Consider the following 25,862-nt stretch of genomic DNA (forward strand, 5'->3'; position numbering starts at 1 on the left):
TATTGGGGTTAGGTGGACCAAGAAAAGAGGGGAGAGAAAGAATAAAAAGGGAAAATACAAGGGCAGGGAAAAAATTTAAATAAATAAATATAATTTATTATTGCAGGCTGTGTATGGATGTTGCAGGTTTTTTTTATTTTTTATGCCCCACCTCTTTTTATGTAAAGTTCAAATGACAATTATAACAATTATGTATAATATAGTGATAATATGCAAAGTTATAATTATTGGGGTTAGGTGGAGGTTGCCGGTTGTGTTGGTGTTGCAACACCAACTGTAAACTGAAACTCAACCGTAGACACTCGGGAGAAAATAGAACACAAAATGCGGAAAAATCAACGCATAAAAAGCAAAACTCACCCGTAGTGAGAGGGGATAAAAATAACAAAGGCAACTCAAAAGACACCGAAAAAACTCGTCCCTACAGGCAAAAATGCCGCAACAAAACAAAACCACCAGATGTTGCAGGTTGTGTATGGATGTTGCATGCATGTGTATGGATGTTGCAGGTTTTTTTTTTTTTTTTTTTTAATGGCCCACCTCCACACCCCCACCAACTTTGGAGGACAACTTTGTTTTTATGTAAAGTTCAAATGACAATTATAACAATTATGTATAATATAGTGATAACAATATGCAAAGTGATAATTATTGGGGTTAGGTGGACCAAGAAAAGAGGGGAGAGAAAGAATAAAAAGGGAAAATACAAGGGCAGGGAAAAAAATAAAATAAATAAATAAGTAAATAAATATAAAACACAACCACCAGATGTTGCAGGTTGTGTTTGGATGTTGCAGGTTTTTTTTTTTTTTTTTTATGGCCCACCTCCACACCCCCACCATCTTTGGAGGACAACTTTGTTTTTATGTAAAGTTCAAATGACAATTATAACAATTATGTATAATATAGTGATAACAATATGCAATGTGATAATTATTGGGGTTAGGCGGACCAAGAAAAGAGGAGAAGAGAAAGAATAAAAAGGGAAAATACAAGGGCAGGGAAAAAATTTAAATAAATAAATATAATTTATTATTGCAGGTTGTGTATGGATGTTGCAGGTTTTTTTTTTTTTTTTATGCCCCACCTCTTTTTATGTAAAGTTCAAATGACAATTATAACAATTATGTATAATATAGTGATAATATGCAAAGTTATAATTATTGGGGTTAGGTGGAGGTTGCCGGTTGTGTTGGTGTTGCAACACCAACTGTAAACTGAAACTCAACCGTAGACACTCGGGAGAAAATAGAACACAAAATGCGGAAAAATCAACGCATAAAAAGCAAAACTCACCCGTAGTGAGAGGGGATAAAAATAACAAAGGCAACTCAAAAGACACCGAAAAAACTCGTCCCTACAGGCAAAAATGCCGCAACAAAACAAAACCACCAGATGTTGCAGGTTGTGTATGGATGTTGCATGCATGTGTATGGATGTTGCAGGTTTTTTTTTTTTTTTTAATGGCCCACCTCCACACCCCCACCAACTTTGGAGGACAACTTTGTTTTTATGTAAAGTTCAAATGACAATTATAACAATTATGTATAATATAGTGATAATATGCAAAGTGATAATTATTGGGGTTAGGTGGACCAAGAAAAGAGGGGAGAGAAAGAATAAAAAGGGAAAATACAAGGGCAGGGAAAAAAATAAAATAAATAAATAAGTAAATAAATATAAAACACAACCACCAGATGTTGCAGGTTGTGTTTGGATGTTGCAGGTTTTTTTTTTTTTTTTTAATGGCCCACCTCCACACCCCCACCATCTTTGGAGGACAACTTTGTTTTTATGTAAAGTTCAAATGACAATTATAACAATTATGTATAATATAGTGATAACAATATGCAATGTGATAATTATTGGGGTTAGGCGGACCAAGAAAAGAGGAGAAGAGAAAGAATAAAAAGGGAAAAGACAAGGGCAGGGGGAAAATAAATAAATAAATAAATATAAAACACAACCACCAGATGTTGCAGGTTGTGTATGGATGTTGCAGGTTGTGTATGGATGTTGCAGGTTTTTTTTTTTTTTTTTTTAATGGCCCACCTCCACCATCTTTGGAGGACAACTTTTTTTTATGTAAAGTTCAAATGACAATTATAACAATTATGTATAATATAGTGATAACAATATACAATGTGATAATTATTGGGGTTAGGTGGACCAAGAAAAGAGGGGAGAGAAAGAATAAAAAGGGAAAATACAAGGGCAGGGAAAAAAATTAAATAAATAAATAAATAAATATAAAACACAACCACCAGATGTTGCAGGTTGTGTATGGATGTTGCAGGTTTTTTTTTTTTTTTATGCCCCACCTCTTTTTATGTAAAGTTCAAATGACAATTATAACAATTATGTATAATATAGTGATAATATGCAAAGTTATAATTATTGGGGTTAGGTGGAGGTTGCCGGTTGTGTTGGTGTTGCAACACCAACTGTAAACTGAAACTCAACCGTAGACACTCGGGAGAAAATAGAACACAAAATGCGGAAAAATCAACGCATAAAAAGCAAAACTCACCCGTAGTGAGAGGGGATAAAAATAACAAAGGCAACTCAAAAGACACCGAAAAAACTCGTCCCTACAGGCAAAAATGCCGCAACAAAACAAAACCACCAGATGTTGCAGGTTGTGTATGGATGTTGCATGCATGTGTATGGATGTTGCAGGTTTTTTTTTTTTTTTTAATGGCCCACCTCCACACCCCCACCAACTTTGGAGGACAACTTTGTTTTTATGTAAAGTTCAAATGACAATTATAACAATTATGTATAATATAGTGATAACAATATGCAAAGTGATAATTATTGGGGTTAGGTGGACCAAGAAAAGAGGGGAGAGAAAGAATAAAAAGGGAAAATACAAGGGCAGGGAAAAAAATAAAATAAATAAATAAGTAAATAAATATAAAACACAACCACCAGATATTGCAAGTTGTGTATGGATGTTGCAGGTTGTGTATGGATGTTGCAGGTTTTTTTTTTTTTTTTTTTTTTAATGGCCCACCTCCACCATCTTTGGAGGACAACTTTTTTTTATGTAAAGTTCAAATGACAATTATAACAATTATGTATAATATAGTGATAACAATATACAAAGTGATAATTATTGGGGTTAGGTGGACCAAGAAAAGAGGGGAGAGAAAGAATAAAAAGGGAAAATACAAGGGCAGGGAAAAAAATTAAATAAATAAATATAATTTATTATTGCAGGTTGTGTATGGATGTTGCAGGTTTTTTTTTTTTTTATGCCCCACCTCTTTTTATGTAAAGTTCAAATGACAATTATAACAATTATGTATAATATAGTGATAATATGCAAAGTGATAATTATTGGGGTTAGGTGGAGGTTGCCGGTTGTGTTGGTGTTGCAACACCAACTGTAAACTGAAACTCAACCGTAGACACTCGGGAGAAAATAGAACACAAAATGCGGAAAAATCAACGCATAAAAAGCAAAACTCACCCGTAGTGAGAGGGGATAAAAATAACAAAGGCAACTCAAAAGACACCGAAAAAACTCGTCCCTACAGGCAAAAATGCCGCAACAAAACAAAACCACCAGATGTTGCAGGTTGTGTATGGATGTTGCATGCATGTGTATGGATGTTGCAGGTTTTTTTTTTTTTTTTTTTTTAATGGCCCACCTCCACACCCCCACCAACTTTGGAGGACAACTTTGTTTTTATGTAAAGTTCAAATGACAATTCTAACAATTATGTATAATATAGTGATAACAATATGCAAAGTGATAATTATTGGGGTTAGGTGGACCAAGAAAAGAGGGGAGAGAAAGAATAAAAAGGGAAAATACAAGGGCAGGGAAAAAAATAAAATAAATAAATTAATATAAAACACAACCACCAGATGTTGCAGGTTGTGTATGGATGTTGCAGGTTTTTTTTTTTTTTTTTTTTTTTTTTTTTTTAAATGGCCCACCTCCACCCCCCCCCCCCCCCCCCCCCCCCAATCTTTGGAGGACAACTTTGTTTTTATGTAAAGTTCAAATGACAATTATAACAATTATGTATAATATAGTGATAACAGTATGCAAAGTGATAATTATCGGGGTTAGGTGGACCAAGAAAAGAGGAGAAGAGAAAGATTAAAAAGGGAAAAGACAAGGGCAGGGGGAAAAAAATAAATAAATAAATAAAAAACACAACCACCAGATGTTGCAGGTTGTGTATGGATGTTGCAGGTTGTGTATGGATGTTGCAGGTTGTGTATGGAGTTATGGAGTTTGCCGGTTGTGTATGGAGCTTGCCGGTTGTGTTGGTGTTGCAACACCAACTGTAAACTGAAACTCAACCGTAGACACTCGGGAGAAAATAGAACACAAAATGCGGAAAAATCAACGCATAAAAAGCAAAACTCACCCGTAGTGAGAGGGGATAAAAATAACAAAGGCAACTCAAAAGACACCGAAAAAACTCGTCCCTACAGGCAAAAATGCCGCAACAAAACAAAACCACCAGATGTTGCAGGTTGTGTATGGATGTTGCATGCATGTGTATGGATGTTGCAGGTTTTTTTTTTTTTTTTTTTTTAATGGCCCACCTCCACACCCCCACCAACTTTGGAGGACAACTTTGTTTTTATGTAAAGTTCAAATGACAATTCTAACAATTATGTATAATATAGTGATAACAATATGCAAAGTGATAATTATTGGGGTTAGGTGGACCAAGAAAAGAGGGGAGAGAAAGAATAAAAAGGGAAAATACAAGGGCAGGGAAAAAAATAAAATAAATAAATTAATATAAAACACAACCACCAGATGTTGCAGGTTGTGTATGGATGTTGCAGGTTTTTTTTTTTTTTTTAAATGGCCCACCTCCACCCCCCCCCCCCCCCCCCCAATCTTTGGAGGACAACTTTGTTTTTATGTAAAGTTCAAATGACAATTATAACAATTATGTATAATATAGTGATAACAGTATGCAAAGTGATAATTATCGGGGTTAGGTGGACCAAGAAAAGAGGAGAAGAGAAAGATTAAAAAGGGAAAAGACAAGGGCAGGGGGAAAAAAATAAATAAATAAATAAAAAACACAACCACCAGATGTTGCAGGTTGTGTATGGATGTTGCAGGTTGTGTATGGATGTTGCAGGTTGTGTATGGAGTTATGGAGTTTGCCGGTTGTGTATGGAGCTTGCCGGTTGTGTTGGTGTTGCAACACCAACTGTAAACTGAAACTCAACCGTAGACACTCGGGAGAAAATAGAACACAAAATGCGGAAAAATCAACGCATAAAAAGCAAAACTCACCCGTAGTGAGAGGGGATAAAAATAACAAAGGCAACTCAAAAGACACGGAAAAAACTCGTCGCTACAGGCAAAAATGCCGCAACAAAAAAAAACCTTCCCAAAATAAATGAATAACAGATAGGAAGAGAAACAGATGGAGGAAAACTTGAGATAGGCCAGGTAGTGGCGCAGGAGATAGTAACTCGAATAAGGGATTTGCAAGAGAAATGTAAAGAGAGAGATAGGTGGTGAGACACCTTACAACACAGCACAACGGTAGAGAAAGCAGAGAAGGGCTAAAGTCGTACCGGCATGACCAAAAGGAATCAGCAATGATCCGTCTCCACAAGCATCCTTAAGTTGCAGGCTGTGTGTGGGTGTTGCAGGCTGTGTATGGAGGTTGTGTATGGAGGTTGCAGGTTGTGTTGCAGGTTGTGTGTGGGTGGGTGTTGCAGGTTGTGTGTGGGTGGGTGTTGCAGGTTGTGTGTGGGTGGGTGTTGCAGGTGGTGTATGGATGTTGCAGGAGGTGTATGGATGTTGCAGGTGGTGTAGTGTTGGTGTTGCAGGTGGTGTAGTGTATGGATGTCGGAGGTTGTGTTGGTGTTGGAGGTTGTGTTGGTTTTGGAGGTTGTGTATGGAGGTTGTATTGGTGATGGAGGTTGTGTTGGTGATGGAGGTTGAGTAGGTGTTGGAGGTTGTGTATGGAGGTTGTGTTGGTGTTGCAGGTTGTGTATGGAGGTTGTGTTGGTGTTGCAGGTTGTGTATGGAGGTTGCAGGTTGGTGTTGGAGGTTGCAGGTTGGTGTTGGAGGTTGTGTATGGAGGTTGTGTTGGTGTTGCAGGTTGTGTATGGAGGTTGTGTTGGTGATGGAGGTTGTGTATGAAGGTTGTGTTGGTGATGGAGGTTGTGTATGAAGGTTGTGTTGGTGATGGAGGTTGTGTATGGAGGTTGTGTTGGTGATGGAGGATGTGTTGGTGATGGAGGTTGTGTATGGAGGTTGTGTTGGTGTTGCAGGTTGTGTATGGAGGTTGTGCTGGTGATGGAGGTTGTGTATGGAGGTTGCAGGTTGTGTATGGAGGTTGCAGGTTGTGTATGGAGGTTGCAGGTTGTGTATGGAGGTTGTGTTGTGTTGGTGTTGCAGGTTGTGTCGATGTTGCAGGTTGTGTGTCGATGTTGCAGGTTGTGTGTCGATGTCGGAGGTTGTGTTGGTGTCGGAGGTTGTGTTGTTGTTTGTGTATGGGTGTCGGAGGTTGTGTATGGGTGTCGTGTATGGGTGTCGCAGGTGGTGTATGGGTGTCGCAGGTGGTGTATCGATGTCGCAGGTGGTGTATCGGTGTCGCAGGTGGTGTATCGGTGTCGCAGGTGGTGTATCGGTGTCGCAGGTGGTGTTGTGTATGGATGTCGGAGGTTGTGTTGGTGATGGAGGTTGTGTATGAAGGTTGTGTTGGTGATGGAGGTTGTGTATGGAGGTTGTGTTGGTGATGGAGGTTGTGTTGGTGTTGCAGGTTGTGTATGGAGGTTGTGTTGGTGTTGCAGGTTGTGTATGGAGGTTGTGCTGGTGATGGAGGTTGTGTATGGAGGTTGCAGGTTGTGTATGGAGGTTGCAGGTTGTGTATGGAGGTTGTGTTGTGTTGGTGTTGCAGGTTGTGTTGCAAGTTGTGTCGATGTTGCAGGTTGTGTGTCGATGTCGGAGGTTGTGTTGGTGTCGGAGGTTGTGTTGGTGTCGGAGGTTGTGTTGTTGTTTGTGTATGGGTGTCGGAAGTTGTGTATGGGTGTCGTGTATGGGTGTCGCAGGTGGTGTATGGGTGTCGCAGGTGGTGTATGGGTGTCGCAGGTGGTGTATGGGTGTCGCAGGTGGTGTATCGGTGTCGCAGGTGGTGTATCGGTGTCGCAGGTGGTGTATCGGTGTCGCAGGTGGTGTTGTGTATGGATGTCGGAGCTTGTGTTGGTGTCGGAGCTTGTGTATGGGTGTCGGAGCTTGTGTATGGGTGTCGGAGGTTGTGTATGGGTGTCGGAGGTTGTGTATGGGTGTTGGAGGTTGTGTTGCAGGTGGTGTATGGGTGTCGCAGGTGGTGTATGGGTGTCGCAGGTGGTGTATGGGTGTCGCAGGTGGTGTATGGGTGTCGCAGGTGGTGTATGGGTGTCGCAGGTGGTGTATGGGTGTCGCAGGTGGTGTATGGTGTCGGAGGTGGTGTATGGGTGTCGGAGGTTGTGTATGGGTGTCGGAGGTTGTGTATGGGTGTCGGAGGTTGTGTATGGATGTCGGAGGTTGTGTTGGAGGTTGTGTATGGGTGTCGCAGGTTGTGTATGGAGGTCACAGGTTGTGTATGGGTGTCGGAAGTTGCAGGTTGTGTATGGGTGTCGGAGGTTGTGTATGGGTGTCGGAGGTTGTGTATGGGTGTCGGAGGTTGTGTCGGAGGTTGTGTATGGGTGTCGGAGGTTGTGTATGGGTGTCGGAGGTTGTGTCGGAGGTGGTGTATGGGTGTCGCAGGTGGTGTATCGGTGTCGCAGGTGGTGTATCGGTGTCGCAGGTGGTGTATCGGTGTCGCAGGTGGTGTATCGGTGTCGCAGGTGGTGTTGTGTATGGATGTCGGAGGTTGTGTTGGTGAGGGAGGTTGTGTATGAAGGTTGTGTTGGTGATGGAGGTTGTGTATGGAGGTTGTGTTGGTGATGGAGGATGTGTTGGTGATGGAGGTTGTGTATGGAGGTTGTGTTGGTGTTGCAGGTTGTGTATGGAGGTTGTGCTGGTGATGGAGGTTGTGTATGGAGGTTGCAGGTTGTGTATGGAGGTTGCAGGTTGTGTTGTGTTGGTGTTGCAGGTTGTGTTGCAAGTTGTGTCGATGTTGCAGGTTGTGTGTCGATGTCGGAGGTTGTGTTGGTGTTTGTGTATGGGTGTCGGAGGTTGTGTATGGGTGTCGTGTATGGGTGTCTCAGGTGGTGTATGGGTGTCGCAGGTGGTGTATCGATGTCGCAGGTGGTGTTGTGTATGGATGTCGGAGCTTGTGTTGGTGTCGGAGCTTGTGTTGGTGTCGGAGGTTGTGTTGGTGTCGGAGGTTGTGTATGGGTGTTGGAGGTTGTGTATGGGTGTTGGAGGTTGTCTTGTGTATGGATGTCGGAGGTTGTGTTGCAGGTGGTGTATGGGTGTCGCAGGTGGTGTATGGGTGTCGGAGGTTGTGTATGGGTGTCGGAGGTTGTGTCGGAGGTGGTGTATGGGTGTCGGAGGTGGTGTATGAGTGTTGGAGGTGGTGTATGGGTGTCGGAGGTGGTGTATGGGTGTCGGAGGTTGTGTTGGAGGTGGTGTATGGGTGTCGCAGGTGGTGTATGGGTGTCGCAGGTGGTGTATCGGTGTCGCAGGTGGTGTATCGGTGTCGCAGGTGGTGTATCGGTGTCGCAGGTGGTGTATCGGTGTCGCAGGTGGTGTATCGGTGTCGCAGGTGGTGTCGCAGGTGGTGTTGCAGGTGGTGTTGCAGGTGGTGTTGCAGGTGGTGTTGCAGGTGGTGTTGTGTATGGATGTCGGAGGTTGTGTTGGTGTTGGAGCTTGTGTTGGTGGTTGTGTATGGAGGTTGCAGGTTAGGGTTCGGGTTAGGGTGAGGTTGTGTTGGAGGTTGTGTATGGGTGTTGGGAGGTTGTGTATGGGTGTTGGGAGGTTGTGTATGGGTGTTGGGAGGTTGTGTATGGATGTCGGAGGTTGTGTATGGATGTCGGAGGTTGTGTTGTGTATGGATGTCGGAGGTTGTGTTGGAGGTGGTGTATGGAGGTTGCAGGTGGTGTATGGATGTTGCAGGTGGTGTATGGATGTTGCAGGTGGTGTATCGATTTCAGAGGTGGTGTATGGGTGTCGGAGGTTGTGTATGGGTGTCGGAGGTTGTGTATGGGTGTCGGAGGTTGTGTATGGGTGTCGGAGGTTGTGTCGCAGGTGGTGTATGGGTGTCGCAGGTGGTGTATCGATGTTGCAGGTGGTGTATCGATGTTGCAGGTGGTGTATCGATGTTGCAGGTGATGTATCGATGTTGCCGGTGGTGTTGTGTATTAGGGGTGGGAATCGTTTACTATCTCACGATTCGATTCGATTCCGATTTTGGGGGCCACAATTCAATTCAAAAATCGATTTTCGATTCAAAACGATTTTCGATTCAAAAAACGATTTGATTTATAAAAATGTCTGCTTCAGTCTATAAAATCTGCATGATCTACTACAGTCTGCTTTGCAAGACAGAACGACAAATACAGAAAATTAAGTGTCTTTCACATTTAATTAACAAAAATTAAGTGCTTTGGTAAAATAAAATGGCTTTTGTTGTTACCAAAATTCTTGAGCTTCATTTTGCGAGCTGTCAAGGCTGGCTCGGATGCAGTTCCCCCAGCCGTCGCTAGGGGCACCCACCAGAGTCAGTCCCAGACTAAACCGACGTAACCGTACGTTCTCAGCCAGTCTCTGCTTTCTCTGTGATTGCTTATCGTTTAATGGTGTCTCGCCACCTCTCTGTTATGCTTTCTCTTTACTTATTCGAGTATCTCAGGCGTCGCTTCCTGACCCATCTCAAGTTTTCCCAATCCTGTATGTCTTCCTATCCGTTTTGCCTTTATTTTTGGGAAGGGTTTTATTTTGCTGCAGCGTTTTTTGCCAGTTACTTCTGCTGGTGTCCTTGATTTCGTTTTCGCGTTGCATTTATCCGCGCTGTTTTTTAGTTACTGTTGTTGTTTTGTTTCTTCCTCCCGTCTCACTACGGTTGAGTGTTATTTTTCACGCGTTGTATTTTCCGCATTGGTTTTTTGTTTCTATTTACTCCGTGCCCTCACGGTTTTGCTTTCTATTCTCTTGTGCGTTAAGTCTTCCGTGTTGTTTTGTTTGTTCGTTCTGGGTCGCTGTGCGTGTTTCCCTCTCGCTAATACATTTGACGAATGTCAAACGTCTTGCTCTTGCGAGCCGGCACTTGGGTCCATCCTTCTCTATATTATTTCTCAACCTTCTCTATATTAACGCTCCCGTGCTCACCGCGTTACACAAGCCTTGCACACGAGCTACATTGTGTCCAGTTCGGTCTTCCCCGGCATTCGGTAAAAACCAAAATGAACCCATATTTTTGCCTTAAATGAAGACCGGACAGGTTGAATATCTCTTTCCTCCATCTGTTTTGAACCTTTTCTGCGCATGAGTGTGTCCCAGAACCTGCTGCGTAAAGTATCGCGTAATTTTGTAATTGCATACCGCGAGACTTCACCACGACTTAGAATCGATTTTGGGACATTTAAAATCGATTCTGAATCGTAGTGAATGAGAATCGATTTTTGATATATTTGATTTTTTGGCACACCTCTATTGTGTATGGATGTCGGAGGTTGTGTTGGTGTTGGAGGTTGTGTTGGTGTTGGAGGTTGTGTTGTATGGGTGTTGGAGGTTGTGTTTCGATGTTGCAGGTTGTGTGTCGATGTCGGAGGTTGTGTATGGATGTCGGAGGTGGTGTATGGATGTCGGAGGTGGTGTATGGATGTCGGAGGTGGTGTATGGATGTCGGAGGTGGTGTATGAATGTCGGAGGTGGTGTATGGATGTCGGAGGTGGTGTATGGATGTCGGAGGTGGTGTGTTGGTGTTGCAGGTGGTGTGTTGGTGTTGCAGGTGGTGTGTTGGTGTTGCAGGTGGTGTGTTGGTGTTGCAGGTGGTGTGTTGGAGGTTGTGTTGGTGGTTGTGTATGGAGGTTGCAGGTTGTGTATGGAGGTTGCAGGTTAGGGTTAGGTTGTGTATGGGTGTTTGAGGTTGTGTCGCAGGTGGTGTATGGGTGTCGGAGGTTGTGGATGGGTGTCGGAGGTTGTGTCGGAGGTTGTGGATGGGTGTCGGAGGTTGTGGATGGGTGTCGGAGGTTGTGGATGGGTGTCGGAGGTTGTGTCGGAGGTTGTGGATGGGTGTCGGAGGTTGTGTCGGAGGTTGTGTATGGGTGTCGGAGGTTGTGTATGGGTGTCGGAGGTTGTGTATGGGTGTCGGAGGTTGTGTATGGGTGTCGGAGGTTGTGTCAGAGGTTGTGTATGGGTGTCGGAGGTTGTGTATGGGTGTCGGAGGTTGTGTTGGAGGTTGTGTATGGGTGTCGGAAGTTGCAGGTTGTGTATGGATGTCGGAGGTTGTGTATGGGTGTCGGAAGTTGCAGGTTGTGTATGGATGTCGGAGGTAGTGTTGGAGGTTGTGTATGGGTGTCGGAGGTGGTGTATCGATGTTGCAGGTGGTGTATCGATGTTGCAGGTGTAGTATCGATGTTGCAGGTGTAGTATCGATGTTGCAGGTGTAGTATCGATGTTGCAGGTGGTGTTGTGTATGGATGTCGGAGGTTGTGTTGGTGTTGGAGGTTGTGTATGGAGGTTGTGTTGGTGTTGGAGGTTGTGTTGGTGGTTGTGTATGGAGGTTGCAGGTTGTGTATGGAGGTTGCAGGTTAGGGTTAGGTTGTGTATGGGTGTTGGAGGTTGTGTCGCAGGTGGTGTATGGGTGTCGCAGGTGGTGTATGGGTGTCGCAGGTGGTGTATGGGTGTCGGAGGTTGTGGATGGGTGTCGGAGGTTGTGTCGGAGGTTGTGGATGGGTGTCGGAGGTTGTGGATGGGTGTCGGAGGTTGTGGATGGGTGTCGGAGGTTGTGTCGGAGGTTGTGGATGGGTGTCGGAGGTTGTGGATGGGTGTCGGAGGTTGTGTCGGAGGTTGTGGATGGGTGTCGGAGGTTGTGGATGGGTGTCGGAGGTTGTGTCGGAGGTTGTGGATGGGTGTCGGAGGTTGTGTCGGAGGTTGTGGATGGGTGTCGGAGGTTGTGTCGGAGGTTGTGGATGGGTGTCGGAGGTTGTGTCGGAGGTTGTGGATGGGTGTCGGAGGTTGTGTATGGGTGTCGGAGGTTGTGTCGGAGGTTGTGTATGGGTGTCGGAGGTTGTGTATGGGTGTCGGAGGTTGTGTCAGAGGTTGTGTATGGGTGTCGGAGGTTGTGTCAGAGGTTGTGTATGGGTGTCGGAGGTTGTGTATGGGTGTCGGAGGTTGTGTTGGAGGTTGTGTATGGGTGTCGGAGGTTGTGTATGGGTGTCGGAAGTTGCAGGTTGTGTATGGATGTCGGAGGTTGTGTATGGGTGTCGGAGGTTGCAGGTTGTGTATGGATGTCGGAGGTAGTGTTGGAGGTTGTGTATGGGTGTCGGAGGTGGTGTATCGATGTTGCAGGTGGTGTATCGATGTTGCAGGTGTAGTATCGATGTTGCAGGTGTAGTATCGATGTTGCAGGTGTAGTATCGATGTTGCAGGTGGTGTTGTGTATGGATGTCGGAGGTTGTGTTGGTGTTGGAGGTTGTGTATGGAGGTTGTGTTGGTGTTGGAGGTTGTGTTGGTGGTTGTGTATGGAGGTTGCAGGTTGTGTATGGAGGTTGCAGGTTAGGGTTAGGTTGTGTATGGGTGTTTGAGGTTGTGTCGCAGGTGGTGTATGGGTGTCGCAGGTGGTGTATGGGTGTCGCAGGTGGTGTATGGGTGTCGCAGGTGGTGTATGGGTGTCGGAGGTTGTGTATGGGTGTCGGAGGTTGCAGGTTGTGTATGGGTGTCGGAGGTTGTGTATGGGTGTCGGAGGTTGCAGGTTGTGTATGGGTGTCGGAGGTTGTGTATGGGTGTCGGAGGTTGCAGGTTGTGTATGGGTGTCGGAGGTTGTGTATGGGTGTCGGAGGTTGCAGGTTGTGTATGGGTGTCGGAGGTTGTGTATGGGTGTCGGAAGTTGCAGGTTGTGTATGGGTGTCGGAGGTTGTGTATGGGTGTCGGAGGTTGTGTATGGGTGTCGGAGGTGGTGTATGGGTGTCGGAGGTGGTGTATGGGTGTCGGAGGTGGTGTATGGGTGTCGGAGGTGGTGTATCGATGTTGCAGGTGGTGTTGTGTATGGATGTCGGAGGTTGTGTTGGTGTTGGAGGTTGTGTATGGAGGTTGTGTTGGTGTTGGAGGTTGTGTATGGAGGTTGTGTATGGAGGTTGCAGGTTGTGTATGGAGGTTGCAGGTTAGGGTTAGGTTGTGTATGGGTGTTTGAGGTTGTGTCGGAGGTGGTGTATGGGTGTCGCAGGTGGTGTATGGGTGTCGCAGGTGGTGTATGGGTGTCGGAGGTTGTGTCGGAGGTTGTGTATGGGTGTCGGAGGTTGTGTATGGGTGTCGGAGGTTGTGTATGGGTGTCGGAGGTTGTGTATGGGTGTCGCAGGTGGTGTATGGGTGTCGGAGGTGGTGTATGGGTGTCGGAGGTGGTGTATCGATGTTGCAGGTGGTGTATCGATGTTGCAGGTGGTGTATCGATGTTGCAGGTGGTGTATCGATGTTGCAGGTGGTGTATCGATGTTGCAGGTGGTGTATCGATGTTGTGTTGGTGTTGCAGGTGGTGTTGTGTATGGATGTCGGACGTTGTGTTGGTGTTGGAGCTTGTGTATGGAGCTTGTGTTGGTGTTGGAGCTTGTGTTGGTGTTGGAGCTTGTGTTGGTGGTTGTGTATGGAGGTTGTGTATGGAGGTTGCAGGTTGTGTATGGAGGTTGCAGGTTAGGGTTAGGGTGAGGTTGTGTTGGAGGTTGTGTAAGGGTGTTGGAGGTTGTGTTGGTGTTGCAGGTGGTGTTGGAGGTTGTGTTGTGTATGGATGTCAGAGGTTGTGTTGCAGGTTGTGTATGGGAGTCGCAGGTGGTGAATGGGTGTCGCAGGTGGTGTATGGGTGTCGCAGGTGGTGTATGGGTGTCGCAGGTGGTGTATGGGTGTCGCAGGTGTCGGAGGGGTGTCGGAGGTTGTGGATGGGTGTCGGAGGTTGTGTCGGAGGTTGTGGATGGGTGTCGGAGGTTGTGGATGGGTGTCGGAGGTTGTGTCGGAGGTTGTGGATGGGTGTCGGAGGTTGTGGATGGGTGTCGGAGGTTGTGTCGGAGGTTGTGGATGGGTGTCGGAGGTTGTGGATGGGTGTCGGAGGTTGTGTCGGAGGTTGTGGATGGGTGTCGGAGGTTGTGGATGGGTGTCGGAGGTTGTGTCGGAGGTTGTGGATGGGTGTCGGAGGTTGTGGATGGGTGTCGGAGGTTGTGGATGGGTGTCGGAGGTTGTGTCGGAGGTTGTGGATGGGTGTCGGAGGTTGTGTCGGAGGTTGTGTATGGGTGTCGGAGGTTGTGTATGGGTGTCGGAGGTTGTGTCGGAGGTTGTGTATGGGTGTCGGAGGTTGTGTATGGGTGTCGGAGGTTGTGTATGGGTGTCGGAGGTTGTGTCAGAGGTTGTGTATGGGTGTCGGAGGTTGTGTATGGGTGTCGGAGGTTGTGTTGGAGGTTGTGTATGGGTGTCGGAAGTTGCAGGTTGTGTATGGATGTCGGAGGTTGTGTATGGGTGTCGGAAGTTGCAGGTTGTGTATGGATGTCGGAGGTAGTGTTGGAGGTTGTGTATGGGTGTCGGAGGTGGTGTATCGATGTTGCAGGTGGTGTATCGATGTTGCAGGTGTAGTATCGATGTTGCAGGTGTAGTATCGATGTTGCAGGTGTAGTATCGATGTTGCAGGTGGTGTTGTGTATGGATGTCGGAGGTTGTGTTGGTGTTGGAGGTTGTGTATGGAGGTTGTGTTGGTGTTGGAGGTTGTGTTGGTGGTTGTGTATGGAGGTTGCAGGTTGTGTATGGAGGTTGCAGGTTAGGGTTAGGTTGTGTATGGGTGTTGGAGGTTGTGTCGCAGGTGGTGTATGGGTGTCGCAGGTGGTGTATGGGTGTCGCAGGTGGTGTATGGGTGTCGCAGGTGGTGTATGGGTGTCGCAGGTGGTGTATGGGTGTCGGAGGTTGTGGATGGGTGTCGGAGGTTGTGTCGGAGGTTGTGGATGGGTGTCGGAGGTTGTGGATGGGTGTCGGAGGTTGTGTCGGAGGTTGTGGATGGGTGTCGGAGGTTGTGGATGGGTGTCGGAGGTTGTGTCGGAGGTTGTGGATGGGTGTCGGAGGTTGTGGATGGGTGTCGGAGGTTGTGTCGGAGGTTGTGGATGGGTGTCGGAGGTTGTGGATGGGTGTCGGAGGTTGTGTCGGAGGTTGTGGATGGGTGTCGGAGGTTGTGGATGGGTGTCGGAGGTTGTGTCGGAGGTTGTGGATGGGTGTCGGAGGTTGTGTCGGAGGTTGTGTATGGGTGTCGGAGGTTGTGTATGGGTGTCGGAGGTTGTGTCGGAGGTTGTGTATGGGTGTCGGAGGTTGTGTATGGGTGTCGGAGGTTGTGTATGGGTGTCGGAGGTTGTGTCAGAGGTTGTGTATGGGTGTCGGAGGTTGTGTATGGGTGTCGGAGGTTGTGTTGGAGGTTGTGTATGGGTGTCGGAAGTTGCAGGTTGTGTATGGATGTCGGAGGTTGTGTATGGGTGTCGGAAGTTGCAGGTTGTGTATGGATGTCGGAGGTAGTGTTGGAGGTTGTGTATGGGTGTCGGAGGTGGTGTATCGATGTTGCAGGTGGTGTATCGATGTTGCAGGTGGTGTATCGATGTTGCAGGTGTAGTATCGATGTTGCAGGTGTAGTATCGATGTTGCAGGTGGTGTTGTGTATGGATGTCGGAGGTTGTGTTGGTGTTGGAGGTTGTGTATGGAGGTTGTGTTGGTGTTGGAGGTTGTGTTGGTGGTTGTGTATGGAGGTTGCAGGTTGTGTATGGAGGTTGCAGGTTAGGGTTAGGTTGTGTATGGGTGTTGGAGGTTGTGTCGCAGGTGGTGTATGGGTGTCGGAGGTGGTGTATGGGTGTCGGAGGTGGTGTATGGGTGTCGGAGGTGGTGTATGGGTGTCGGAGGTTGCAGGTTGTGTATGGGTGTCGGAGGTTGTGTATGGGTGTCGGAAGTTGCAGGTTGTGTATGGGTGTCGGAGGTGGTGTATGGGTGTCGGAGGTGGTGTATGGGTGTCGGAGGTGGTGTATGGGTGTCGGAGGTGGTGTATCGATGTTGCAGGTGGTGTTGTGTATGGATGTCGGAGGTTGTGTTGGTGTTGGAGGTTGTGTATGGAGGTTGTGTTGGTGTTGGAGGTTGTGTATGGAGGTTGTGTATGGAGGTTGCAGGTTGTGTATGGAGGTTGCAGGTTAGGGTTAGGTTGTGTATGGGTGTTTGAGGTTGTGTCGGAGGTGGTGTATGGGTGTCGCAGGTGGTGTATGGGTGTCGCAGGTGGTGTATGGGTGTCGGAGGTTGTGTCGGAGGTTGTGTATGGGTGTCGGAGGTTGTGTATGGGTGTCGGAGGTTGTGTATGGGTGTCCGAAGTTGCAGGTTGTGTATGGATGTCGGAGGTAGTGTCGGAGGTTGCGTATGGGTGTCGGAGGTTGCGTATGGGTGTCGGAGGTTGCGTATGGGTGTCGGAGGTGGCGTATGGGTGTCGGAGGTGGAGCTGGCGTATGGGTGTCGGAGGTGGAGCTGGCGTATGGGTGTCGGAGGTGGCGTATCGACGTTGCAGGTGGCGTATCGACGTTGCAGGTGGCGTATCGACGTTGCAGGTGGCGTATCGACGTTGCAGGTGGCGTATCGATGTTGCAGGTGGCGTATCGATGTTGCAGGTGGCGTATCGATGTTGCAGGTGGTGTTGTGTATGGATGTCGGAGGTTGCGTATGGGTGTCGGAGGTTGCGTATGGGTGTCGGAGCTGCCGTATGGGTGTCGGAGCTGGCGTATCGATGTTGCAGGTGGCGTATCGATGTTGCAGGTGGCGTATCGATGTTGCAGGTGGCGTATCGATGTTGCAGGTGGCGTATCGATGTTGCAGGTGGCGTATCGATGTTGCAGGTGGCGTATCGATGTTGCAGGTGGTGTTGTGTATGGATGTCGGAGGTTGTGTTGGTGTCGGAGGTTGTGTATGGAGGTTGTGTATGGAGGTTGTGTATGGAGGTTGTGTATGGAGGTTGCAGGTTGTGTATGGAGGTTGCAGGTTGTGTATGGAGGTTGCAGGTTGTGTATGGAGGTTGCAGGTTAGGGTTAGGTTGTGTATGGGTGTCGCAGGTGGTGGATGGGTGTCGCAGGTGGTGGATGGGTGTCGCAGGTGGTGGATGGGTGTCGCAGGTGGTGTAGGGGTGTCGCAGGTGGTGTAGGGGTGTCGCAGGTGGTGTAGGGGTGTCGCAGGTGGTGTAGGGGTGTCGCAGGTGGTGTAGGGGTGTCGCAGGTTGTGTCGGAGGTTGTGTATGGAGGTTGCAGGTTGTGTATGGGTGTCGGAGGTTGTGTATGGAGGTTGCAGGTTGTGTATGGGTGTCGGAGGTTGTGTTTGGGCGTACCTGAATCGTTGGCCTGCCCCACTCCTCCTCTGCTCTGGATCTGGCCCAGTCTGGCCTAGACGGAGGTGTTCCAGTGTGCCAACTCCAACTGTAGTGCCTGTAGTGCCACTAACACACACACACACACACACACACACAGACAGACAGATAGAGGGAGAGAGGGTTATCCTCACCGGTCCTGCTCTTTCACAGCTCGGACCAGGTTGGAATACAGTTGCTGCTCCGCCCTCAGCACACGGTTCAGCTCGGTCTGCTCCAGACGCAGGTCACACAGAGATGGCACTACCTGCTGGGGTCAAAAGGCCCACGTCAGAGGTCACCACTTATTAGGGGCAAAAATGTCATTAAGGAGGAAGAATGTGTCCAGGTATATGCGCATGCGTATGTGTGTGTGTGTGTGAGAGAGAGACCTGCTGGCTATCTCCTCCGATGATGGTCCTCTCTCTCTGGGGAAGGGAGTGGAAGCTCTTCTCTTCCCCAGGCTGCGAGTGCCCGTCCTGGGCTGCAGACAGCTGCCTCTCGCCCCTCTGTGTCAAACGATCCTGGAGCTCCTATGAGGGAGTAGAGCAAGAAATTTTCATTTGACTGAAATTTTTTCCTGGCAAAAGACAATGCCAGCAATTACTGACAATGTGGTGTAGTTGGGACAAGGCCTCTTTTGCCTAATTCTACACAATAAACACATTTATAAAGTATATTTATCTAAACAGCCTGTGTAAGGAGAGAAGAGAGAATCTATGAAGCAACAAAATGCAACACCTGAGCAATAAATGTACATAAATGTTTATATAATGGAGTTATCTGGGGGTGCTCTTCCAGAAAATTATTTAAAGATCAAGTCAAATTTAGTGAATCCTGGTGAGTTTTAAAAGGTATGAAGCTCTCTTGTTTTTATCAGATTCACTATCGCAAAAACATAAGCCGTAAGATTACCTGCTTTAAGTAGGTATGTTACAAAAAAATTAAATATCCAAAAATGGCAAATTAAATCACACCACTGGATAGAGCTTTTAAATACAAACAGAACAACACCATCCATGTTAAGCCCTCTGAAACATCCAATTTCAACTTATACAGATACTGCAAACACACACAGAACACACAAACACACCTCTACATGGAGCTACTGTGTATAAAAAGCACATACAAATACTTTCATTCACCTAAAATAAAATAGCTCTAATAATGGGCTTATTTACAGGCTAATACTCGCACGCTCACAGAGAGAGAGAGAAAACAGTCTGCTCCTTCTTATGTTCTTAATGTTGTAGGGGATACTATATTCAAGGCAGACAGAGGTGCATGAATAACTAGTAAATGGTTTGTGTGTGTGTGTGTGTGTGTGTGTAAGAGAACAGAAAAAGCAGGGCAACAAACAGCTGGACTGATGACTGGACCCAAGCAGTGAACACCACACACCATTACCCCCAATACTCCACACATATGAGGACGGTGCAGCCTTTAGAAACACTGCATAATTACCCAGAATTCCTTCACACACTATAAAATGGAGACCCTTTTTAAACCTCACCTCAAGCAATGGAATAAATGCTGCTTCCCTTGAAACAAACACAACCAATTTTGCACATGGCTGAAAATATACAGCAATGTGGATATTCCCCAAGGACATGTGGAAATACAGAGCTGCATTATGACTAGTCAAACACGTATGTCTTGGTGGGGAACTTGGGTAATGTAGTCCCCAATACAGGTACTGGGATTTATATGCACGTGTTTCTGTGGAAGACCATGAGAGTGTGTGTGTGAGCAAGTCTGCATGTTCAAATGCTTGTGTGTCTTCAGGACTCCCCAGATCAAACAGTAGGAATTTTATCAGTGAATGTGTAAATTTGTGTGCGTGTGAAGGAGAGTGAGAGAAAGAAACAAAGAAAAAAAAGAGAGTCTGTGCGAGCCTCTCTTGGCTCAGATAGCAGTGTTTCACTTATTGCGCGCGCGTGTGTGTGTGTTTGAAGGCGTAGAGCACACACACACACACACACTCCATTAGCTACATTAGTCACCTGTTCCTCACATCCTTCAAAGATCAGGGTTAGGAACAGCAGGGTAACGCAAACTACTGCCATTGTAAATCGTACAAAACACAAACACGGCCCGCTCACGTCGCGGTTACGCTCGAGTCTGAGCGCTACACGCCGCGTTTATCCTCCCCAAACTACAGACCTGGACTACATCTCGCACGTACAAGCGACTCAGGACGGGGTGACCTACCTGTTTCATGCCTTTCGTCGTCAAACCACACACAGAGTTGGGGCTTTTTCCGCCAGCGCCGTTTCCCGTTTGTGAGGAACTTGACGTTGCGCGGCAAATACTCGCTCACCAAATCGAATGAATTGTGCAATAATACTAATCGATTCCCTCCTCATACGTAACAAATGGTTGTAATTTAGAGTCAGGGGCGGACTGGCATACATTACTATCGGGGATCAAATATATTTATATAGCGGGCCGATGGGTTAGTGCAATGATCTATATTACTGGATTGGACATGGCCTGTTGCCGCTATAGCTAGCGATGCGCCGCCCTCGGCGCCATTACTATGCATTGAGTCATGTCAGCAAAGCAGTGTAGTTCCTATGTGGGATGTGCATCCATCTGTCACAAAACAGTCCTAGCGCCCTTATTTCTTATCCGATTTTGATAAAATATGGCTTAAATTAAAGGTGAGAATATTGCCGATGTTGTGATATGTAAAACTTCGTATTATCCCAAGAGATAAATTTATAAGCAGTCTGGGAAGTTTTCAATTTAGGTAAAATTTTTACAAAACCTTGCATAAAGCCCTTTTCTTTCACCTGGCTAAAACTAAATAACACATGTATGTCATGTTTTTGATATTCAATCATAATTATGGTAAAAAGTTGTAAATAAATAACTTTGATAAGTTTTAATTATGATCACAATTCTGATATTGAAAGTCAAATTTATGAGTTTATCTCTTTATTTGTCAACTCTCCCCGTTACAGCTGTAGTTTTCATCAATTCTTTAAGTGCAATACCTCTTATATATGTTCAAGTATAATATGAGATGGCATCAGTGTGGAGGAGCATCTTTGAGCAATAGGCTACATGGCTAAATGTGGGTGAAATTAATTATGAAATTATGAGTTTGAATCTGAAATTTATGACAAAATTTGTCAGATTTTTTTAACCTTCAAGTAGCAGAAAAGAGCTTACACAATTCAGTTCCCCACAAATACATAGATAAATTGACCTGACACAAAATATACAATTTTCAAAATCATTTATTGCAGCCACTTCTCATTGGCTACAGAATTTCATCAACTTTAATAAAATATTTATTTTTATTTATATGGTCTGGAAGGTTGAAAATCTGTGGCACTGCTCCTTCTCTAACATGTGCCCTCTTCAGTGTACAGTTGATATCAGTGGGCAGTGAGCACTGCATATCCCTGCTGTAGATGACGGTCCTCTCAGACGTCCACACTTTCTGACCCACAATTTGTACAGCTCATATTTTCTTTGTTTGTTGGGAAATCTATGTAGAAAAATGGCATTTATTAAAAGGAAACTGTATTAACCTGGGGTGAGTTTCCAAAAATGTTCTTAGCGCTAAGTACTTCATAACCTCATTCTTACGTACGAACGTTTTGGGGAAACTCACCCCTGTTGATTAAAAAAATAATTATGACAAATTTAATTGACTTAAATTTTCATTTGGTTTCATTATTTATTCAGTTTGTGTGAGAGAGTATCTATGGGACATGCCAACTGGACTGAACATCGGTCCCAGTAATACAGATTTAGAGATAATTTTAATTAACATCGTATTTACAACATTATCCTAACATGATAACAATATTAATAACAATACATTGTAATTTGTTGGAACAGAAAACTTGTTTTTTAAGCTTTATCAAAATCAAGCTAGCATGGACAGTCAACATCCCTCATCTCCGCTATTTTAAAAAAAATAAAAATTGTTTTACTGACCTGTGAAATGTTATACCCTTTGATCTTGTGATATTTATGTCATAGTTTTGACAATTTATTGCAAAACATTGAGTCCCTCTTTGGTTTTCCTTACGTGACTGTCTGTTAGATCTAATGTTTATGTCCATCCATGAATGATCCTCAATGCACGACTCAATGCATAGTAATGGCGCCTGTGCGGCGCATGCTAAGTCACGTGATGTCCAATCCAGTAATATAGATCATTGGGTTAGTGGGCCGACGGCCGCTGGTGGTTTAACTCGGCCCGTGGAGAAGCGATTAACGCCCACTGTCTTGGTAATGATCTGGAATGCGGTGGAAGCGGCTCAACACCCATGCTCACCCCCCAAGCTCAGACGACTCCCAAAGCAGCTAACGTGATACAACTTCACAATAAACTTGAAGTTACAAGCAGACTGTATATGTTACCGATCCTACAACAAACAGCAGAAAATTTTTCAAAAGTTAATATTCAAGCGCACGTACCAGCAGATGTAGACACGACTGTTTCTCTAATGAGTCCTGCCAAACAATAAAAATAAATAAAATAGTTTGAATCTTGCTCTTTGTATATTTCCTTTACTATACTATATAATATTTGTTGTAGTCGAACACTTTCTGTTTCCAACAACAATAGTAAAGCTATTCTCGATTCACGGGGCGATGGACCATTAGCTTGATGCTAATGTTATATTGGAAATGCCATAGGATTGCTAACGGAAATTAGCATTATGATCGCGGTACTTGTTACCCAATCCAAACCGGAAACCCAATTTTGACTGCACACGAGCGAAATTATATGTCATACAATTGATCCCAAATGCCTGTTCGTACTGTCGGAGGACGAGAAAAGATCTGTTCTGATGGAGTGCCACAATAACCCTGGTACTGGAAACCATAATGGCATCAGGGGTACCAGAAACAGGATCATTGCTGGCTATTACTGGTCTACGCTAAATAAAGATGTCACTGATTGGGTAATGTATTGCAGCTATTATGTTTTAGTACTTACACTTGCAATCCAAGTGTTTCAATTTGGCAAACAGTTTTATATCTGTATTAAGTTCTCTGTGAACATTTAGTGAACATCTTCATTAACTTAATTGTTAGTAAGTAAATTAAGTGTAAATGCTGATCGTTACATAAGAGGTATTTGCTCAATAAGCAAAAAATGTTAATTTTTGTTTTAGTAATAAATAGATCATAGGACTATTGCAATATTTTGATTATATTACACTCCCTTATTAAAGATGCATTTTAAAAACCACTTGTTCTCCATTTTGTTTTAGGTTAAATGTTGCCATCGCTTCCAGATGAATGATCCCATTAAAACTGTTGTCCCTGTTTTACATTCTATTAAGGTGCTGTTTACAACATCATTGCAGTCAAGGTTTTACAATTATTTAAATAGGCTAAACACTCATATTTGTATAGGTGAAGGAAGCCTGGGAGATACTTGGCTTCAGTGGCGTGCACAGACATTTTGGGGGGCAAGTGCTCGGGGGGGGGGATTTGAAGGGCACTTTTTAGCGCAAAAAAGACTTTTATTTGTAACATTCTCTAAACGTGAGTTTTCAATGGACAAAAGTCACGCAGCCATCTGATATAATTCATATCCAATATTAACTATATACAGTCATGTCCTTCAGTTAACTTCTGTTTACCCTCCACTGTCTGCAGGCCTTGTTGCATATATTTTACAATTTAAATCAATATAGGCCTACAATTAAGACAGTAAAAAGACCAAAAAGTAGGAGAAGGAGTTATAGGCTACTGAGTGTTGTCATTACATGAATGCAGATGGGCATTTTTCACAGGTAATGGGGAACTTCCCGTTTCTTCTTTCACAAATGAATGTGTTAATTTATGTTTCCTAACAAAACCTATACAACAGTACGTTCAGCTTAGCACATAGATTTTCAAACTCTACCTTAATTATTTGTATGTGGTCGTCCTCACGTTATCTATCATTGATTTGGGCTAGAGCGACTAGTTTATCAGGTGACCAGTCGTCTAAAAATGCGAGATGCATCCAATTGCACAGCCGGAGAGCCAACTGCAGTTCTAGACCTGCAGTTTTAGACCTGCAGTTCTAGACGTGCTGTAGTTTTAGCCATGCGCCACCTAGCGGCTCGGAATGTAGCTAACGACAGCCAACCGCAGTTCTAGACCAGCAGTTCCAATGCATGCCGTAGGCTCAGGGGCTTGTATATTGTAATAATCCATTGTTTATTTGTTAAATAAGCCCATTGATTCTGAATTGTTTTAGCCAAATCTATAACATTTGACAAGTTTTAAACGATAATGTACACCACATTTTGTATTTAAATAGAAGTAGTACGCCTCATTTTCCCTGTTCTTTTAGGGAGTTTTGATTGATTTTGTCATTTACACACACAGCTTGTCTCCTGAAGATATTTTATTTTTAATTAAACTACTGGATTACTGGCATATGCTATTTTGTATTAAAAATCAGCAAAAATTGCATAATGTCAGGATGCTTTCAGTGAGTAAGCATACGTTTCCAGAATGTTAGGAGTGATTTATTTTACTCGTATACCTTCATTGGCATTCAACTAGCAAATATTATGTGATACTTGGGGTTTTTCGCTCACACGCCACACATCCGATTTCTCACGCCGAAAAAAAATCTAGTTTATTTACCTCTGATCTATATCTATGATTCAATGAGTTACCAGTTCGCTCTGGCGCAAACACTGGCGATCGCAATATAATACAAATTTTTGTCCATTTTACGTTCGCCACCACCCCCCCCCCCCCCCCCCCGGCAAAAGTTTACGTTCGCAGGACTAGTATTTCTCTCAAAGTCGAAGTAGCTACAAAGTAGTCATAAAGGTAGCCAGAACTAACGAACTAAGACACACTAACGCTAGCCAGATTCATCCTTCATGACATAAACATTACGATAACACAAAAATGACCTTCAGACCGATCATATTTACATTTACATTTATGGCATTTAGCAGACTAAATATATGTGTATCATATATTAATATGCTCAATTGTATCAATATTCAGAACATAGTCTGGGTTGTTATGGGTTAATAATGATGGGGAAATGCTACTTTAGCTTGCTTACTACTTTTAGTATTAATAGTAGCGTAGTAAGTGCTAATTTCCTTCCTTTAAGTTGTTTCAAATTTAATCAAAGTAGCTACTAAGTAGCCATAAAGGTAGCCAGAACTAACGAACCAAGACACACTAACGCTAGTCAGATTCATCCTTCATGACATAAACATTACGATAACCCAAAAATTACCTTCAGACATTATCATATATCTATCATATATTATTGTTGCTTATAAATATTCTTCCATCTGCTCCCGCGACATACTAAAACACTATCTGGATATTACGTTACATACATCTAAAACTACGGCACGTCTAGAACTGCAGGTCTAGAACTGCAGGTCTAAAACTGCGTTTGGCTCTCCGGGTGTGCAATTGGATGATGTAGAAAAATGCTAGTAGTTTGGTGCTGTATGAGACATTTTACTGCACAAGAATATGATTTCACGTTGGGCTTAGAGGGCAAACGGTACGATTTTACTTGATGTGTATGTAACCTGGCTGGTGGGGCACGGGAGAAGAAGTCTATCTGTGACCGTGCGTGCTGTGCTGAAAACGCTTCCATCCACTCGCTGAATTAAACTGCGCATCTGGTGTTAAAGGAAGAGAGGTCGGGCGTGTGCGAGGTGGTGGCTCATTTCAGGGCTTTGTTTTTAATGGTTCAGGTTTTCAAAAGATCATTTCAAACCGATCTCAGTAAAATGATAAAAATAAATAAATAATAAAAACCCGAAGTTTCAAAAGGGCACTTTCGTTGATAATGGGCAGAGTTGGTGGTGCTTTAGCACCACCTGGTGTCTATGTGTGCACACCACTGCTTGGCTTGGATTTAATTGGACCACTACCCAAAACTGCACATGGCAACATTTATGCTTTGACCATGACTGACCTATATACAAAATGGGTTATTGCTGAGCCTCTGCAATCAAAAACAGCGAGTGACGTGTCCTTGGTGATGATTAACAAGTTGTACATGTTTGGTATGCCCAGGAAAATTATCACAGACCAAGGCAAAGAGTTTGTCAATGGGGTAAGGACTTTGTCACACTTTAAATCTAAATTGTTTTGCTTTACCTATATTGTCTTTGCTTTACATGCAGTGTAATATGGTTAAATCTGAAAATATATTAAATATAATTTGTCCACAGCTCAATGACCAAATATTCACAATGATGAATATTAAACACGCCGTGTCCAGTGCATATCATCCTCAGATCAATGGCCAGGTAACTTAATTTGTGTGCTTTTTATGTATTGTTGCTACAGTATTTACTCACAGATTAATATGTACAGGATGAACGGACAAACCAAAACGTCAAACGTGCTCTAAGAAAATATGTAAATGAG

General features: G+C 44.7%; 1 pseudogene across 1 annotated transcript in view; it reads right to left on the reverse strand.

The window, feature by feature from the left end:
- Positions 1–23,482, reverse strand: part of LOC143493047 (complement C3-like) — a 51,766-nt pseudogene extending 28,284 nt beyond the window's left edge. The window contains exons 1-3 of the transcript XR_013125317.1: positions 23,356–23,482; positions 17,864–18,004; positions 17,454–17,742 (exon numbers count right to left, since the gene is read on the reverse strand). The product of XR_013125317.1 is annotated as a complement C3-like (transcript). The remainder of the gene's footprint in view (positions 1–17,453; positions 17,743–17,863; positions 18,005–23,355) is intronic.
- Positions 23,483–25,862: the final 2,380 nt, after the last annotated feature.

Source organism: Brachyhypopomus gauderio, unplaced genomic scaffold, assembly GCF_052324685.1.
Source record: "Brachyhypopomus gauderio isolate BG-103 unplaced genomic scaffold, BGAUD_0.2 sc81, whole genome shotgun sequence".
Lineage (NCBI taxonomy): Eukaryota > Metazoa > Chordata > Actinopteri > Gymnotiformes > Hypopomidae > Brachyhypopomus > Brachyhypopomus gauderio.